Genomic DNA, 6,936 nt, shown 5'->3' with positions numbered 1-6,936 from the left:
GTCTCACACACTATGAGGGAGAGCTTAGTCTCTTTGTGACCCATTTCTGCTGTGGAGATCACAGAGCCCACATTTCTGGTTGTTTATTTACAAGATCAGATCTTTCTTTTCCTGCTTTCTTTGTCTGCATTTTTGATAAGAGTTTCTAGAGAGTAACTTCAGGTCACAGAGGGTCTCACCTCAGTCATCCCACTTTGATGTGGATGTCTGTTCTCTGAGCTGCTTTGAACTCTTCCCTGCTTTGAGCTAATCTTCCTTCAGGAAACTTTTTGTTGTCTCCCACAGAAATCAAAATAAGAAAATCCTTCCTGAAAGTTATTTTTCAGAAAATATTTTATATTAGATTATATAAATTCTAAGATGAACTATTGGGCCATTTCCAATTTGATAATTACTAATTAATTCCAAATAATAGTTAATGTAGTGCTTTATGGGTTTTTAAAGAGGAATTACTTAGCAGAAAGTTTTTAATATAGATTCAAGCATAGACATTGAGGTAGGGAGATTCTTCTTTGGAAGACCAAATGGCCAAATGGGTCTTTTCCTAATGACGTGCTTATAGTTATTTCATACCAAATAAAAGTGACAAGTCTCTTTTCTAAAATAGGTTATACTCTACTTTAGCAAATGATCAATGTAAGACGCTCCTGTTTAGAAAGTTTGGCAGGAAAGTTGAGTCTCAGTTTCAAGTTGCTTCCTTTCATTTTCCTTTGGACAGTTCCATTTCCTGCTAATCATGTAACTGATAAATGCATATCAGCTGTCTCCTCAAGGATAGTGTAAATCATGAGGTATCTGTGACACACGGAGCAATGGCCACGTCTCCAAATTTTAATAGAAAACAATCCTATTTTTCTTTGGAACTGTTAATTCCTTATCTTGCAGCTGCATGCCCGTTAATGAGACCTTTGCATGTAATTCAAATCCCTCAGCTTGCGATGTGGCTACACGCTATGCTAAACGATGAAAAGACTGATTATTGAAAGAGACATCTATGTCTCTGGTGTCAGCTTGTGCTATGCCCTTGCAGAGTGGACTTCATATCCACAGCTTCAACTTATAGAAGGCAGACGATTAAAGCTGGTGAAGAAATCATCGAGAAGGTTACATTTAATACAAAGCTGCGAACTTGCTTGTTTTCTAATTACTAAACTTTCACATTAAAGCTGGGCTCTTGTGGGTGGCATATTTTTCACAGCAGCCTCAACTTGTCTCAAAAGTGGACAGGGTTGCTTTGCCAGAGCTTCTTACTACATTAGAGATAGGTTAGTTAACGCAATTAACGAAATGAGCTTTATGGTTTGTTTGTGTTTCCTTGAGACAGTCATCTAGATAGCAAGTGGTGCTTTCTTACACAAATTTCATATTCCCTGTGTATTTGGATTTCAAATACAGGTTCATTCTTTCTCAACTCTCTGCCCATGTTGGTAGCCACCTATTCTTATTTCCACTTTCAAGAGGGCAACGAACGAGCCCCTGAGAGGAATTCAGACTTTCCATTGAACACTTTTCCAGCTCCTAATCAAGGGCCATTTCATCTGTGACTTGAACATAATTCTTTAACTCCAAACCCATAGTAAATTTTGTAAAAATATACCCCTGTAAACTTGTTCAAGAATATGCATTATTAAAATGAAATTAGGCAAATACTACAATGTGGACAAGGAGCCCATTCTTCAATCTGGTCAAGCACTTGGAATAAATAGAGCATCCTTTATAGTAAAGATATTTAGCCCACTACCATATAGTTACCAGAACCAAGATTCTTGCAAGTTTCCATATACTCACATAGAGACTAAGCTCATTTCATTCTTGTCCTCAGACAGCTGCAACTTTGACTTTGATGAATCTGAGTCTAGATTTCTATCTCATCATTCTACCACTTAATAGGAACTTGGCATGTGTTCGCATTGAAGTTGACAGACGAAAGCCAATGTCTTCTGTTCTGCTGAATTCTGTTGTGTGCTGTGCCCTAATCATCCTTCCTTCCTCATCCTAATGTCCACAATTAGACTCAGCGTTTCCAGTTTATGGCTAGTTCGCTTAATTGGCAAGGCAGCAACTCTGCCAGGTTCACTCATCTTTTTGGAGTCAACACAAATGGACAGTTTTTTGTTTTGTTTTTAAGATGAAAGCATCCTCCAGAGCACTTGGAATCTCACAGGATGTGCAGACTGAATATACGATTCGAGCAGAATCAGAAGTGGTGCTCCTTTCTCAGTTTTTCCTCCTGATACGTCGACATAACTGTAAAATTTCACCACCTACACAGCCGTCACCATCTCTTCCCCCAACTATTTGCAGGAAACAATGAGACAAGCTAGAGGACGGGCACAATTTTAGCTTTCTTCCTGTCTGACTAAGGAAGATAAGTCCACACTTGACACAGCAAGATTTGAAAAGGGGTAGGTGGAAGAGTAGGCTGGGATAGTCAAAACCAAGCTACTTTTCAAGTGATATTTTTATGCTTATGTCAAGTTCTCACCTTCTTTTCAGTTATTATATTTGCTTTCTAAATGTAGATTTTTATATCCAGTATTCGCATTTTATAGCAGTTTCGAAGTATATTATTTATAGTGTAATTAAGATTGACAATAGTCAAGTCCACCCAAGGTCATTGCAAATTTTCAATTCTTATTGTACCTGATGCAGTGAGTAAAATTATTTGCATATACATTTTATCTTTGCTTCACACTTACTTTATAGATGACTAATAGAGCAAAGCGATGCTACCTGCTTATGTGGATTATATAAAAAAAACAATTGAGATGATTTATACAAAATGCCTAGTATTGTGCCAGGCACATAGTGAGCATTTAATAAATATCTGTAATAACATTATCAGTAATTATTTATTTTGTGGTTGGATGAGGATCAAGGTAATTAATCAAGTTTAATTGGCTTCTAGCAATCAGTGTGTGACTAGAAATGCAATAGAATTTTTTGGACTTTGTTTTTCAGAGCTATGGATTTAACCCAGTGCCTTGTGCAAGTATTCAACCATTGAGCTACACTCTCAAGACATCTGGATAATACTGCCAATTTAATGGACATTTTACTCTGTAATTTTAATGCTGTCTCAAAATGCATGTGATGAAACTAGGCTACATTTATAGCAGACAGGGATGTTTTGCTGCCATGTTGAGTTTTGGGCTTGCTTCTCAGGACTTGCCTCAGGAGGGAGAGGAGGCCCATTTAGTTCTGGTATTATAGAGATAGAAGGTCTCAATTTTCTACTTTTAGCGCTATGGCTTAATGAGGGTTTAAGAATTCCGCGACACATCGTTTTCTCTATCATAGTACTTTACATACAAAGCACCAGAGTGCCAGGGATAGGGAAATCAGGGAGATGTGGGGCAGTTCCGAAAATCCGCTAAGATAGATGTGGAAACAAGGGGTTTAAATGATGCTATGGACGGAATTAGAGCTAGAAAGTCTACTGTGGAAATGTAAATACTACAAAATTTAGCCTAGAATTGTCAGAGATCCTTTCCCTGGAGTTTATTTTATGTTTTTATTTATTCTCTGAGAATTTCAAATACATATACAATATGGTTTCCTTTTATCAACTTCCCATGCACTCCAACTTCTCCTAGACCCCTGGGCTACATCCCTGTCCCAAATTCACGTCCCTCTTTCAAAGCCCTCTGAATCTAATTAGTCCTGTCCTCATATGCTTCACTATCGGGTCATACACTGGTTCATGGGCATTCTAACTAGGGCCAGTTCCTGGTGGAAGACTAACTTTCCTTAACCAGCAGCTTCTAACAACCCAAACTTGACTAAGAATGCGGCTTTGTGAGCCTCTTTTCTGCATATGCTGGACTCCTGATTGACTTGGTTTTCTATGGTCTTGTACAGATAATCACAGCCACGAGGAGTTCACAGATGCAATGGCCCTGCCAGGTCTAGAAGACTATTTCACAGCAATCTTCCTTAACCTCTGGCTCTTACAGTCTTTCCACCCCATCTTTGTCAATGTTACCTGAGCAACTTGAGGAGTGGGGGTGGTATGGATGTCTCATTAAGACCAAGCACCCTGCACTTCCTCATTCTCTGTGCTCGGAGAAACTGTGGATCTCTGTATTAACTGCTGTCTGCTGCAAAGAAGCTTCTCTGATGAGCATTCAGGGTTGTTACTAAGCTACAGGTTTAAAGTATTTGGAAGGCAGTTTGATACTAAATCAACACAGTATCAAGCTCTCTCTGGGGCTTAAAGTTAGTAAACTGAAATTTTAACCTTTTGCTGCATATGCCTTGTTAAAATATGCCGTTAAGCAGCAAATATATAGGAGAAAAATATCAAAATGATGGATTCACAGTTGAGATGTAGAACAGTGTGAGTCATTTCCGTCTGCAAAACAAACAGCCCGTTATTTGCCTTATATATGGCCAGATAGCATGAATGAAAAGCAGTAAAATTTATGTTGATTTCAATACTTGTAAATTTACTTTATTCATACATTAAAGCAAATGTGTATACTCAAGTATTTGACTATGGTCAACCTTTAATAAATATAAAAAAGCAACAGGAAGCCCATCTTTTTTATGGTGGGTATAAAATGTAAATTAAAGATTGAAGTGGAAAGAGAATGTTGCAAGTTGTTAAGAGTGAATATATTTATTAAAACATATTTGTTCTTTAGTCCTGGTAAATTTTGTATGAGTATCAATAAAGAGTAAATATTTCTATCATCTCAGTTTGAACCAATGTAGTCATATTTACATGTTGAACTAATAAGTTTACTCCTAGCAACTGCATATTCATTTCTAGGTTACCAAAAGAAAAAATGGCTTAAAATTGAATCTTTGATTGTCCTAATCTCATGCTGATTCACATGTAGAATTGGTAATGTATTAGAAAAACTAATTTATGGAACTTAATTTTAACAGAGATTTATTACATAATTCCTTGAAAAAATTATGTATATTTATATGTATATGTATGTATGTATGTATTGATGTACACACATACATATTGAGAGAGAGATGGGGAAGGGAAGAAGGGAGGAAGAGAGAAGAGAGAGGCTTTCTCAACAAATTTTAAGAATGTGAAATAAAAACCTCTTACATGCTTTGTAATAGAACTATCAAATTATTCTCTCTAATATTTTATATTCTTTACCTCCATCTCTCCAAGTCTTTCCTTCTCTTACCTTGGATACCTACAATTCTACTCTTTGCTTTTATGAGTCCAGCTTTTTACTTGAACAGATAAAAAAACTCACCTGACATTTATCTTTCAGTGCATCTGTTAAAAATGTAATGTATTTCAGGCTCACCCATCTGTCACAAATGACATGATTTCTCATATACATACATATATGTATATATATCGTATTATTTCTAATATTTCTTTGTTAGACACTCAAGTTTGAGTCTATGACTTGCCTATTATAAACAGCACTGCAGTGAGCACAGGCACACAGGTGTCTCATTGATCGTCATGTAACTCTCTTTGGATATATACTCAACGGTGAGATTAGTGGATCACATGGTAATTTTATTTTTAATTTTTAGGGAAACTATACATGGATTTACCTTAGATAATAGCTGCGCTAATTTTCACTCTCTCCAAGACTGTGCAGGATTTCAACTTGTCAACACTTGCTCTTTTTCATGATTTGATAGTCATCACCCTTAAAAACCAATTATTTCTTAAGTTCATAATAGAAAGAGGACGGTTGCTAACTTTTTGTCTGTGTTGATTCATTTAATTTCTGTAGGAACTCAAAGGAGTCCGTTCTGTTTCTATTGTTGTTCAGGTGATGAAGGTGAAGAAGAGGTTGAATAAATCTCTGATCCCAGCACGAGGGAGGCAGAAGCACAAGGGTTGCTGTGACTTTGAGGGTATTCTGGATTTCACAGTGAGTTTGAGACCATACTAATAAACATAGAAAAATTATATTTATATCCAAAGAAACTATTCTGAGTAGCATGTTAAAAATTACACATCTGGCCCAAGGCAGGGTCAAATAGTTTGCATCAAAAAACCATATTCAAATTGTTGGGCAGTGGGCAAAGAGAAAAATTTGATTTTACAGAGAGGCTTTTCCTAATGATATCATTTTATCCCTCTTTTCTTTTGGTGTAGAACATTTTACAATCTGTAATGGAATCACTGAAATGTAGAAGTCCCATGAAGGCATGGCTCTTGTTTCCCGTCTATGCTGCTTGCACCATTATTCCCTGAAACATCCCCTTCCACTATGCTCTCAGTCAGTGTATACATGAAAGGAGAAGCTGGAAAACTTGGAGGAAGAACAGAAGAATTTAGAATAATGTTATTAGAGCAGTAACCATCAAAGCACTATTTAGACAAGGAAAAAAAGAAGTGGGTTTTTTGTCATAAGAAACCCGTGGCTTTGCCTTCAGTCTCGCTGTCAAGAATAGCAGAAAGGCAAAACACGATGTTAGTGCTTAATTTCAACTTTCTGAACAACTGCTCTAAACTTCACTTTCCTAAAATAAGGGCACTGGATAAAGTTTGATTTGTTTACGACATAGTTTCATTTCTCTTAAAGTAATAAAAATGTGTTATAAAGTAGACAATCCAGATTTGAATCTTGACTCCATTTTTCCGAATTACATGACTTCTGACCTACACTTTCATCTTCAAGACAGCAAAAGAAAATGCCAGTACCCACTAGAAAAATATTCTACCTCAATTAGAGTGTTTTCTTCTAATACATAGTGAAATAAAAGTCCACCATTATTTTTTCAGACTCAGAATGAGAAACCTGGTGAGCAATATGTGTGCTAGAAGCCTTGGAAAATAGAAGGTTGCCTGTTGTTCCTCCACAGGTCTATTTCATGTGTATTGTAGGTTTTAAGAAGACCCAATCAAATCTCCCCAAACCAGCTATTTCTGTGCATTGACCACTACACCATCTCCTTCCCTTTCTTCCCCATCTTCCTCTCTTATACCGATGGATG

The sequence above is a fragment of the Microtus pennsylvanicus genome, chromosome 13 (genome assembly GCF_037038515.1).
Source record: "Microtus pennsylvanicus isolate mMicPen1 chromosome 13, mMicPen1.hap1, whole genome shotgun sequence".
NCBI classification, from domain to species: Eukaryota; Metazoa; Chordata; class Mammalia; order Rodentia; family Cricetidae; genus Microtus; species Microtus pennsylvanicus.
The sequence above is the reverse complement of the archived record's forward strand: the minus strand, read 5'-3'. Positions refer to the sequence as shown.